Genomic DNA, 13,621 nt, shown 5'->3' on the forward strand with positions numbered 1-13,621 from the left:
GAGAATTCTGGGAAGCGGAAGGCTGAGGGAGAGACACTGCAGCCACCGCCAGGAGAAGCAGCTTGTGAAGACGCTGGGAAGCCACCAGCCACGTGGCAAGGTATAGATTTATAAAAATGGGTTAATTTAAGATAAAAGAACAGTTAGCAAGAAGCCTGCCATGGCCATACAGTTTATAAGTGATATAAGCGTCTGAGTGATTATTTTATAAGTGGATTGTGGGACTGCGGGGCTTGGGGAACCTGGAGAGAAGCCCTCCAGCAACAAATGGCGCCCAACGGCTCGAGCTTCCACCTTAAACCTGAGAATATTTAATAACCAATTCTAAACAGAGCCAAAACCAGGTTCCTGCTTCTTGTCTCATATGATCAGCTAGACGGCGCAAAACTCGGGTTTGAACACTGGCGGGTTCCTGGCGTGTGTGTTTGACCAACAGTATGGCGGAAATGAGGAGTCTGCCAGCGGCACATTAAGCTGTGTGGTAGATTTAGTCTTTACTAGTATTAAAAAAAAAAAAAAAAAGAGGTTTCTGGGCTACACGCTGCTTTGATAAAAGCTTAGACCCACTATTTCTGAGACTTGATGACTCCCAGAGCTGGCGGAAAATGTACCACTGCCATGTTGGGCAGCTAAAGTGGGTGGAGCCAGCAGCCACAGTACAGTTTCAGTCTTAGAATGGTACAGTTTAAAGCAATAGGCTCAAGGCTCAAGGTAATATAAAAAATAAGCCACGTAACGATGGCTACCACACAGAGAATCTGGATTATGTTGTCTTTGATATTTGTAACTGAAGAAAAACATTTGATTGCAAAAGCTGTTGAGTTATGCCAAAATGTATATTTTAAAGGTACCTTGACTTCAAAATTTGGATTTAAGGATATGTTGCTTTGGAAAAGAGGTTCTGCTTTTGTTTCCACAGAAAGCCAGAGGCTATGGATTTGTTCCAGATTAAGATACATCAGGTTTCAACAGCCAAGACCCCCTGAAAGGTCTCTGATGACACCATGGCCCAGATGATCCAGCATCCAGAACGGTTTCAAGGCAACTGGTTCAAACAATACAGCCTCACGGACTACCCCATAGGTCTAAAATTTTCTTTACATCCCCATAAGATACAGCGCCCCCCTCCAGCAGGAAGTAGTAAGAGATGCTATGCCCAAATTCCCAAATATACCAAGCTGGCTTTAGAGGTGGAATTGGCTCACTCCCCCTCTAAACCCAGACATATTGCTTTAAAAAAAAAAATGGTTAGGCAATTCTTGTGTCCCAAATCAGAAGAGCCCTCTGGACAGAGAAAACCAATATTTTTATTTAAAACAGATTGATTATAAATGTGATCTCTTTCTAAAAAAGAAAAGGGGATATAATATAGATATATAGGAGGATATAGAGATGATAAGATAAAAGGATAGATTAATTAACCTACTTTTAAAGAACAACTTGTTTAAAATGTTTTACATTGGTATAGATTTTAGTTTATGTTTAAAATGTTTTACATTGGTATGGATTTTAGTTTATTGATACAAACTTGAAGTTAATATTGTTATACTGTGTATATATATATATTTCTATTCTTGTTTGAGGTATTATGTTTATGTAACTCATTTAAAATTGTAATGGATAATTAAAAATAGATTAATAATTAGTCATCTATGATAATCATATCTGTAGCCATGTTAGTTAAGTTTTCTAGGTATACATAGATATATTTCAGATAGATAGGTAATCTTCAAACACTTCATAGACCTAGAGAATATGGCATTTAAATAACTTAAAATTCTGTTGATGTGAGACACAATTGCTCCTGGCTGCACCAATTGATCCCGAGAGAATGTTGGGCTTCTAAGACATTTCCATTTGGAAGTTTGTCTTTTTGGCACAAAATGGCCTACTGGGCAAAGAACTGCCCTTGCCTTGATGGCTGACAGTACAAATGCAATGCTGTCCTTTCTGGACAAGCGGGACACAAGGAAAGTGACCACTGTACTCTGCCAAGACAGGGTAAGATGGTCTCTGAAAATTCCTGCTTCTGAAAATGGTCTGTCAGATATTCTAGGCCTGTAGCCAATCTGAATGCACCAACAATGCTGAGAAACATTAGGTGACTGTCCAGGCTGCCAGCTGTCTTGGTCTACTCTTGCAAGATTCCCGAAAGTTGCTTGCATCCATCTACCATTTCTCAGGTACCATTATGTTCCTTCTCAGGTCTTTGATGTGGTTGAAAACTAGATAGTTGTAATTTCCTCAGTTATGATAAAAGATAAGTTAGATATAAAACCTTAAACTCACAAGTATAAGATAGATAGGACATCTTCTTTAATATTGTAACTATAATTCTTCCTCGGTAATTGTTTTGTTATATATAATTTTACCATGTTAAAGTTAAAACCTTCCTTTTTAAAAAAAAAAAAAGAAAAAAGGGCAAGTGCTGTGGATATTGTTCTATATAAATAAAACACTGGTGGCCAGTGACGAGGCAGGAAGTAGGTGGGACAAGGAGAGAGGAGAATTCTGGGAAGCGGAAGGCTGAGGGAGAGACACTGCAGCCACCGCCAGGAGAAGCAGCTTGTGAAGACGCTGGGAAGCCACCAGCCACGTGGCAAGGTATAGATTTATAAAAATGGGTTAATTTAAGATAAAAGAACAGTTAGCAAGAAGCCTGCCATGGCCATACAGTTTATAAGTGATATAAGCGTCTGAGTGATTATTTTATAAGTGGATTGTGGGACTGCGGGGCTTGGGGAACCTGGAGAGAAGCCCTCCAGCAACATCCGAGCACTATGAAATCTATCCAGTAGCTGTATAACTTCCAGTACTGGTTTGATTTTTCCATGTCCTATGACTCAAGCATGTATGCTGTCTTCAGCAATATTTTCCCCCATCAAGTTCTGGAAGGTAACTAAGAGCAATGGCATTTTTTAAAGGCAGTGGGTGATTCCATTCTGCTACCACCATTTCCAAGGGTGTCTAGCCATCCACTGGAACATAATGAATTTTATTTATTTCATTCCTTTCCATCAATCACTGAAATTATTCTTCCTACAAAGGACTCTGTCTACTTTTCTTTCTTCTTTGTTTGTTTGTGTGTTGTTGTTTGTTTTTGCCACTGAGTTTAATTGGGGTTGCTTCATGAGTTTGGTGAGAAATGTTTGTCACCCTCTTCTTCAATATGATTGTAATATAGATTTTTTTCTCCAGGTTTGGCCATCTGAAAAAGCAAGAGTGGAGAGCTGTGTAAAAGTATTCTAGCATCAGTAGCTAAACATAGTCCCAATGTATCCACTTGTTCTTTAAAATAATGTACATTTCCCCTAGCCATTCTAGGAGCTTACACAGTAAGTACTGGCCATCCCTACCAAGGTTCATTCCCACAAGCTCAGAATGCATGCCTCTAAATGACTTCCTGTGCTGAGTCCTGTCTTCCCCCTCATGTTTTAGAAAAAGAAAACTGTTAAAACCAGACTCCACTGCAGGCACACCAACTCAGAGGCAGAAGAATTCTGATCCTTTCTTTACGGTATCTGTCACATACTATTTTTTAACTTATACAATACATTCCTAATTCATAGTCCTTTGGGTTTGAATATCTACCACTCATACCAAGTCAGGTGGATTGAAGATTCTCTAGTCAATTTTCTGGGTTTCTTGGGAATTGTTTTCATATCGTGCATTTATTTAACAAACAAATTAAGTGGGAACATCTTGTTTCAATCTATTTTAACTAAAATTTAAATTTACTTGGTTCCTATACCCCCTCCAACAGTTTCATATTCTGACCTAATTGTGTGCTTAATGTTCTTGTGATGTTTGGCAAAGATACTCATTAATTCCATTACCTCTTTCAGGATAAAGGGGGAATTTTGAAATGGCTAGCAGCTACAGATCAATACACTAACTCAATAGAGATAATTATACAAATCACTAGGAGACTAGCAAGCTGCCAGCTGTAAGCAATCATTCTGGACCTCAAATAAATCTGCAGAAAAACAAAGCAAATTTTAAGGGCATTATTCTGAAATAGAGAGTCTTATACCGACAAATGTCCTTCTGTTATTTATTTGCACAAGTTTGTTATCATTAGCTCTTGATGCTATGTATTGATTTTTAAATACTGGTGAATACTAAGTTTCATCCTGCATGTTCATTCCTCTATTGACTTTCTCTTACCTTCCACCATTACCATTGGGTGATCCTACTAAATTAAAAGATTCACTTATAATTTTACACTTTAAAATATGTGTATCTCATTTACACTTAAACATTAATAGCAATTAACAACAAAGATGTCAGAAGTAGGGTTTTCATACACCTATAAAAATGTTTACCATTTCCACTTGCACAGATTTTCTGCTATGTCTACATTCTACTTTAGTGAAACATTTACATTTTTCTGCTGATTTGTTATTAGTTTTTGTTTTTGTTTATTTATGCAGTGAGGTTCTAGTCACTATGACTGAGTCTCAGCATCTCTCTGCCTTCCTTTGGTCTGTGCAGATAAAAGTACCATTTCTTTTCATTTGAAAATTCTATCCTAGAATCATTTGCTACTTTTCCAAAATTATTGATGGGAACTACAGCCTATTGCATCCATGAAGTCAAATGGAAAGCTATTCTATTGTATGTGCCTGAAAGTAATCAATGAAGCTAAACTTTACACCAAAGATATTAATCGCATTTGTTCTGAATCTCTATGTCAGCATCCATGGCATTGTAAGAAAAATGACTAAATGGAAAATTAATAGAACCTTTCATAAGGATATTTAAATACATGCACTTGCCTAGCCTACAGCAGTGGAAGTGGGGCTTATAAAATCCCAAGAATCAAACTCTGTTATGCAGATCGTGACAGAGCAGTACTTCCAAACATGGGATGGTACTGCATCCTCCTCATAACCAAGTAAAAGACAGCAGGGATCTGAGAATACTTTTTGAGAATCATGGCTGTCCTGTTCAGTTTTAATGTGTGTGTGTGTGTGTGTGTGTGTGTGTGTGTGTGTGTGTGTGTGTGTGTGTACATAGAACACAAATGTGAAAGCTGTATGTCAATCTATGACAGAATTTTTGTTTCTTTGGTTTTGTGAGACAGGGTTTCTCTACATATCTCTGGAACTCAAGGTGTAAACCTGGAACTCACTGGCTGTCCTGGGACTAACTCTATAGACCAGGGTGGCCTCCAACACAGAGATCTGCCTGAATCTGCCTCCCAGGTGCTAGGATTAAAGGCAGGCATCACCTCCACCAGGCTAAGGGTAGCATTTCTTTAGAAGTCAAACTCCCTTGATTTTTGATACAGGGTGTATCAGACTTGGAACTTGCTGGAGTCTTGTCTGACTGGCCAGTTAGCCTCAGGGATCCACTTGTCTCTGTCTCCATAGCTCTGGAATTATAAACAATTGTCTCTGTGTCTAACATTTTAGCTGAGTGCTGAGGGTGGGTATGAGATCAGGATCACATGGAACTCAGACTAGCTTCAAAATCACTACATAGCCCAAGGTCATCTTGAACATCTTGCCATCCTTCTTCATACATGTGTCACCCTGTCCAGTTTATGCACTGCTGGGAATGGAACCCAGGGCTTTATGAGTGCTAGACAAGCAATCTACCAACCGAGCTATATACTCTGACCCTTGATTACTTCTAACACTCCTTTTTTGAGGTTATGAGTGCTTGTTAATATTATTGCTTTACAGTTTTTTGTTTTGCTTTGCTTTGTTTTTGCTTTGAATTGGTCACTAAGTCTCTTATGATCAAAGATTATTTACCGTATCTCTAAAATAGATAACATAAAATGCATTTCTTAAAAGCTACACATTTTTTGATAGCTTCTAAGGAAACAGGGAAATGAAAATACTTAAGCTATTAGAAACAAACGCCTATTTTAATTCAGTAGCAGGCCTGAAGGACCTGGGTGGGTGTGAACTGATTCCACTACTGCCTTGGAAACCACCCACTATTCTTAGTTTTTTAATTGACAAGGTGATAGAGTGAAAAGCAGACATTTAAAAAAAAAAGACTTTATCCAGGTGCTCAGATTGTAAAATTTCTAATCAATTTAGTCTTTGTGTAAACAGTTAATGCAGGCAGATGACAGCTTTACATAAAACCTGCCTTTAGAGCTACCTAGAGACCTTTGAAAATGTGTTATATTATCTGTCCCTTGGAAAAAGTCTGGGAAGTCATCTCTAGCTACAGTGTCATGTGTATTAATTTTATGAGTAGACCTGCACACATGGCCAGTGATCCACTGGGGAATTTCATTCATTTTGGTTTCCACTGCTTAGTGGCATGGTAGGCATAAAGATGATGGATTCTTACTGATCCTAGAAGCTTTCTTTTTAAAGTCAACCTCCTGGATATCAGACAGTAGTTCTTAATTCATTTAGCATAGAGAACTTCATCTTCAAGGGAGGCATGCCTTCTCTCTCATTCACCCTTGTGGGCTTTTTATTTCTTTTTCTTTGCTCTCTGGACAACTTTATATGTATATAGTGCATTATGATTACTGACATTCCCTCTTATTTCCCTCAATCCCTATTACCATCCCACAGAAATCTCTTGCCAACACAACTTTTTCCTCAGTTTGTAAGACACTGAGTTTAACGGGGCTGTCTATGTTTCCATGATTTTGCTGCTATTAATTAGAATGTGTGGCTGCATCAATGGACACACTACTGAAGATGATGTCTATGCCTCCCAGAGTCCATTAATGACTCACAGCTCAGCTTGGATCAGTAGGGCTACATGAGGCCCTCCTTAAATTATGATTGACTCTTAGCAGGTCCAGTCTTGTTGACAGCCTGTACTGCTGTGAGATCGTGGTTGGCTGTGTCATGCCCAGATGATAGACTTTCCCAGTCCTTCCCTTTATCTTCTGACTCTCAAATTCCTCCCAGCTTCTCTTTGTGTCATTCACCAAGCAATAGAGGAAGCAGTATGAATGTCCAGTCAGTAGCTGAGCACTGGAGCATTCATTGTTTGGATGTGGCATCCTTTTCTAATTACATTTTCTACCACTCTCACAGCTGTAATTCATAAATTCCTAAATATGAATTTTGCTAATAATTTGTAGCAGATGGTTCATGTAAAGAGGGGGATTTTCTATGCACAGTAGATTTTAGCAGGATGCCTGGATTTTTCCTGCCTGACAGGGGGATCTCTATTTTTTCTTCATAATTTAAACTGTCTGCTGGTGTGGCCAGGTATCCCATGGAGCAAAAAGGCACCCATGGTTAAGAACCATTACTCTAAGTTTTAGTCCTGTCTATTGTTTGTTTTCTTGATGTTTATATAGAAGAGTAAAGGTAAGCAATGTTTTTAGGTCATTTGGAAACATAAGCCATTGATTATTATGGGCTGATTATTTAGAGAATGGATGATTGGATTATCAAAATGTTTGTCATACAAACAATGGTACAATGATGGTAAATATTTAATGAGTGTTTACTATGGTGAACATAATTCTCAGCAACTAGTTTGTGTTTACATCTCTATTTATAAAGTCCACAAAAAAATATGATTTCTTTTCCTCTTACTGGACTAGAAAGAACAGTTAGGAGAATTAGGTATTGTCAAGGCTATATAGCTAGCTGAAGAATGAGGTAAGAAGCGTATTTGACAGTACTCAAGATGCATTTAGAGAAATTGCTCAGTGGTTAAGAGTACTTGCTGCTCTTTCATATGATAGTGGTTCAGCTCTCCATACCTACACCGTGGCTTACAACTGCTTCTAACCTCAGTTTCAGGAGATCAGACACCCTGTTCTGGCTTCCAAGGGCTCCTTCAAAGACATAACATATAATTTCCTGCAAGAAAAAAAATACATAAATAAATTTTTTAAGAAAATATGGTTTAGACTGTAGACCTTGTCTGCCGCTGTCACTACCATGCAGACAGTTGAGACTTTTTCCATGATGGGAAATCAATGACTGTCACATACACAGGTTTACATTGATAATTATTCTATTGCACAAATTCTTTCTAGAAGTTTCTGCTACCTTAATTTCCACAGATTCCAGCTTGAAGTCAAACTGAGTCACCGTCCTTGGCTATACATATATATGTATACATATATAAATATACATATATATATACACATATATGTGTGTATATACATATATACATATATATGTGTGTGTGTGTATGTGTGTGTGTGTGTGTGTGTAACTGTGGCAGCTAATTTTTCCATTCTTCTTTTGACTTTAATTCACCACAAACAATAAAATCATAGTAATTCATATAAGAATTTGATATTACTGCTTTTTTGATAAATCAGAATATCTAAATTGGTTCAGCCCCTGAGGCTCTATAGTGTAAAATCACTTCCTGTCTCAACTATGCTTCCTAATTTGGTCTCAATGGAACCAGCTGTTTCATTATGGCTTTCCCTCCATGATGTTTTATATCTTTACTTAATCGGTGAGGTAGAATCAACTCCTCCTCTCTCAAGCTTCTTTTGTAAGGCATGTTGTTACAGCAATGAGAAGATAACTAATAAAATACCTATATTTATGTTGGGAAAAATAAAATTAATTGTCCAGAGATTTACAATATGAGAAAATTAAGAGATGTGCTATGGAATTTCTTTCTGTATGCTGCATGTGCTGCTCTGATTGGTTGATAAATAAAGCTGCATTGGCCTATGGCAGATCAGGATGGAGCCATGTGGGAAAATCCAAGGGGGATAGTGAAAGAAGAAAGGGGAGGCAAGGAAGATTACCATCCCACTGTCCAGGAAGCAGCATGTAATGGCACACAGGTAAAGCCATGGAACATGTGGCAACATACAGATTAATAGAAATGGGCTGAGTTTAGTTGTAAGAGCTAGCTAGCAAGAAGCATGAGCCATAGGCCATGGCCATACAGTTTGTAATTAATATAAGCCTTTTGTGTTTATTTGGGTCTGAGTGGCTGCAGGACTTGGTGGGATATAGGAAAACTCTGACTACAGAGATGGGTTTCATGACAATATATTTCTATATCTGGATGTGAAAACAATTATCTTGGAGAGAGGAAAAGGAGAGTGATAATATAATTACATTATAATCTTAAAAAGTCCTATTTAAAAACAAAGCAACAAAAATATCCTGCTTTGAAAAAGGTACCTTATTTCACTTTTACTGCAGAAGGGCAGTAATATCAGTTAGCTTGTATATATTTATTTTCAACTTCTAATGAGAACATGGAAATTACTTGAAAGCTGCATAACCAGTCTCATTGGAGATGTTTTATCCTACTCTACATTATCCCTAAAGAAGAATTAGGAATTAGAGCAGTCTGGCTTCGTTGTTTTTTAGTTGTGATTGGAGGTTGGAATGTCACCAACATCTGTTGAACTTCCATAATACACAGAACAACCCTATATCCAAATTGTAAAAAATACACAATATCTAATTTCCCTATAATGACAATATTTATAGGACCAAGTAACTTGCCATGGTAATAGGATTGGTCTGCTGTGTTTGGGTTAAAAATGTGTCCTTCTAGAATCCATAAATTCAAGTCTAATCATTGCCACCTCAGCTGTAAAATTTGTTCAGAAATTAGATCATGGCAAATGCAACTGAAGGTGTAGTTGGGTGATATTGGAGAAGGTTGGCCACCTGTTTAGGTGAGTGATGGAATCAAGGTAAGATGTGGATACAGCACACTCAAGGAGATCATGTCAGAGAAATGGCCACCTTGGCAGTGCTTCTACAGTTCAGTGAAGACTTATGCTCGATGGAAAATTGTAGGGAGCAGAGGAGGTTCTTCCTCTCAGATCTCAGAAGGAACCAGCCCAGCCAAGCCCAGGTTCCACATTGGCTTCTAGCTTCTGGAATTTCCCCAGCATGTTCAGCTATTGCAATCATTCTCTTTCTACTATTTGTTAGAGAAGCTATGGTCAACTAATACACTGTGCTTGTACTGCTTAGTTTATTTGAGGATTCTGCTCAGGAATTAATATAAAAAAATAGAATTCATACCCCAAAGTGATTAAGGATGGCTTATTCCTACAGCACTGTACTTAGCAAATACTTAGCTAAAGGTTAAGCAAGATTGGGCTGGCTTATCAAAATAAAGAATTTTTCTTGTAGAGTTTCCTCCCCAGCTGAGATGTAATACATTTCTGAACCAATTTCCAAGACATAACTAAACTTGTGGCAGAATGGTGTCTTGATTGTTGAAAGTTTGCTTCTAGAAAAGGACCGGATGTCCTACCCTAGAAGAAATTAGCAATCAAAAGAATCTCATTTCTAAGCATTAGGTTTCTGTTTCCTTTCATTCATTTATGCATAAGAAATAAACTCATTTGTTTTGTTTATAACTAGGATGGAAAAGCTTCACATTCTTCAAAGTCATCATGTCTTTCCTGAATTACAAAAAAATCTCTTTGGTGCGTGTGTGTGTGTGTGTGTGTGTGTGTGTGTGTGTGTGTGTGTGTGTGAGTGTGTGTCTAAAATGGCAAAAACTCCCTTTTGGACCTTTTTTAAACTGCAATTTAATTTTAATATTTAATCACATGCCTCCTACCATTTTCCCTGTGTGAATGAGTCACCATGTTCCTAGGAATAGCAGAGCTCATTTTGCTTGGGATGCTTTGGGTACTCTATGCCAAAACATTAGTGTCTACCAGATGAACAGTAAGTACTTCAGGCACCCTGCTTCAGGTGGATGCATCTTCTAGGGCTATGTGCCATCCCCATGCAGAGTACTTTCAACAGTACTGTTTCGTAGATTCATAAAACTTATTAGTGGGCACCAACCCAACTTTTACAAAAATACCATAACTATTTTCTCTCTAAGAAATGAAGTATGTGTTCATTGTCAGTCTTGTACTTCTGTTGCCTTAGTGTCTTTAAAGTTTACTCCAGAAATGTAGCTTGAAGAGAAATTTAAATGAAGACAACTTTTGCTCTAGGAAAAAAAAATAGATGCTGATAATCATACTTGCTGCCCTAGCAGATGACCAGGGATTTGTTCCCAGCAATCACATTTGTCAGCTCACAGCTGACTATAATTCCAGCTACCAGAGAACTAGTACTCTCTTTTCCTTTCAGTGGGCACCAGGCATGCATGTCTATTCACACAGGAACACACTCATATGATTAAAATAATAATTAAAATTTAAAAAGGCAAAGCATCTCAAAGGAAAGAATGTGTGTTGTGTGATCAGCTATTCGTTATTCTGGGCCTCCATGACTGATTCAGTTTTAGTGTACAGAGCACAAGAAACCTATGAAGTTGTCTTTCTGTATAGTTGAATCTGAGCAAGATGCTAGATTTGATTTCTATTCAAGTGATGTGAGAAAGCAAAAGAGCATTGTTAGAGGGCAGGAGGAAAAAGAAAATAAGTCCAGAGGGAGAGACTTCCTAGAGAACAACTCACATGGTCTCTTAAGGAGTCAGTGGTGCTGAGAAAACAAGGAAGGTCACAGTTCCATAGTTAGGGGACAAGAACCACACACAGTGCAAAGAGAAGACTTGGGTTCAAACAGAAACCGAACAGTGTTTTTCTAGTTGTCTGGGAAATTTGATCACAGCATAGAGGGTAGGTGTTATCAAAAACACTGGCAACTTTGTTTCAGCTGAAACATAAATCTGTATTTTGTGTAAAAGGATGAACAGGTCCAGTAATATGGTAGGTAAAGGTGTTGGCAACCAAGCCTGATGTGGAAACCCAGGACCCACAGGTAGCAGGAGAGACAAACTCTCAAAAATTCTTCTTTACCACACATTTGCTTACACACATATAAATAAGTAAAGATAGAAAGAAAAGAAAAAGAAATGATAAATAAATAAATAGAGAAGTAAACAGGTGAACAAATACATAATTTACAGGCAAAATGACAGCATATCCAGAATTATTTTTCTTGTACTTCAGTAATGAGACCCCAGAAATTCACTGGAAGATGTTTTAGTTTGTTTTTATTCGATTTGCTCTACTGTTTGAAATTTTCAAAAAGTCGTGTTATAAATACATTTTAAACAAATTCCAGGATTCATTTCACACATCTCTGGAGCTCATTAGATCTTTCTGTTTCACTGTAATATATTTGGGCTGGATTCATCTTTCTGACCCTATTATCACTTTCTGAAAAAAAATTGTCATTCTTATCTTCTTATGTAGACACAATTTAAGTTTTTATCTGTAAGGGCATTTTGTATACATGCATGTCTGTGAACCACTTGCATGCCTGTGCTCAATGTGGCTAGAGAGGGAAGTAGATTCCCTGGAACTAAACTTACAGACAGCTTTTATCCACCATGTGAGTGCTGGGAATAGAATCTGGATCCTCTGAAGAAACATCTAGTATTGTTAAGCACTAAACAATCTCACCCCCAAATTAGCTTATCTAGAAGGAATATATACAACACAATGAAGACTTAATAATAGATAACTGTGATAGGCATACAACTTTCTCTACATAATATGAGCCTCATTTGTGTCAACCTATACATGTATATGCACACACATTTGTATAGGAATAGATAATGGTATTATATGTGCACATGTAATATATTGGTATTGTTTATATACTTGCATGCATAAACATAAGCATGTGTGTAGACTTTGCTTCTTCATAGCCAAAACCCACTACTAATCAAGAAAAAGATGACCAATAAGTTACTTTTTCACTCCTACCAAATTCCCCACCTTTTGCAAACACCACACACACACACACACACACACACACACACACACAAACACACACAAACACACTTGAACACTTGAATAATATTTCAACTTATTGAGAAAATGCATTGCCATAGGGACATTTTGGATAGCAGCTTTAAGAGTTATATGGATCTCTTTTTCCAAAATAACTCTCCTTCTAAGAGGATGGGCTTGAGGTTAGCAGCTTAGAGCTTTCTATAGAAACTGATGTTTAAACTGTCTGATGAAAGAGGCAGAATGATGAGTGAATCTAAGCACCACCTTTCACAGATGTTCTTTGCCTGAACTATTTTATTCCTGTGGTATATACTTAGCTCTATTAAAATAATATTACCTTCACAGCTTTTGTGTGATTTATGTTCAAACGGCTTCATGGCTCTCAAAAGCTGAGGGTAGCCTCTTCTTCAAAGTGCATTTCCAGATTAGGAGACCAGTGCTGGAATACAATAAGATCTACAATGTTCATTAAAATATCTACAAGGCTTTCCATAAAATTTCAGATACAGTAATGATTACTATCTTCATTTTCTTTTGATGTTGGAATAGCATACAGTCTAAAGCATAAGGAAGCTCAGAAGAAACTGGAAGAATTCTATATCCTTCCCCACAAGATGTACTACTCCCAGAGTCAGTCTGCAGGCCGACATGTTTGTGGAGATGTAGGGCTGAATTTTGCCCAAGCTGTGGGCTTAAAGCTGTTTGGCTAATTGGGGATAAATTATAACTGATGTCTTTTTACTTACACAGAGAACTTAGCATCTATTAGTCATTATTCCAAGAAGAATCCCTCATGGCTTTAAGATGAAGAATGTCTGCAGGAGGTATTTTGCCAGATTATAGGATCATTAAACAGGTCCCGATTCATCATCCTTCATAGAGTTTGGCTGTAATCTGCACATTTATATGATAATATTCTGGTTGTGATGAAATGTTCTTGTATTTCATTCTTTTGAGTAAGACTGTACA

General features: G+C 37.6%; 1 protein-coding gene and 1 long non-coding RNA gene across 3 annotated transcripts in view; one reads left to right on the plus strand and one right to left on the minus strand.

The window, feature by feature from the left end:
* The window catches only part of Lrrtm4 (leucine rich repeat transmembrane neuronal 4), an 800,827-nt gene that overhangs the window by 501,729 nt on the left and 285,477 nt on the right, over nucleotides 1–13,621 (plus strand). The window lies entirely within an intron of this gene.
* Nucleotides 3,070–13,093, minus strand: LOC143272171 (uncharacterized). The gene is made up of 3 exons (XR_013049610.1): nucleotides 12,990–13,093; nucleotides 7,732–7,802; nucleotides 3,070–3,208 (listed from the first exon to the last, which is right to left on the minus strand). It is a non-coding gene; the product is annotated as an uncharacterized LOC143272171 (long non-coding RNA).

Source organism: Peromyscus maniculatus, chromosome 3 (assembly GCF_049852395.1).
Source record: "Peromyscus maniculatus bairdii isolate BWxNUB_F1_BW_parent chromosome 3, HU_Pman_BW_mat_3.1, whole genome shotgun sequence".
NCBI classification, from domain to species: Eukaryota; Metazoa; Chordata; class Mammalia; order Rodentia; family Cricetidae; genus Peromyscus; species Peromyscus maniculatus.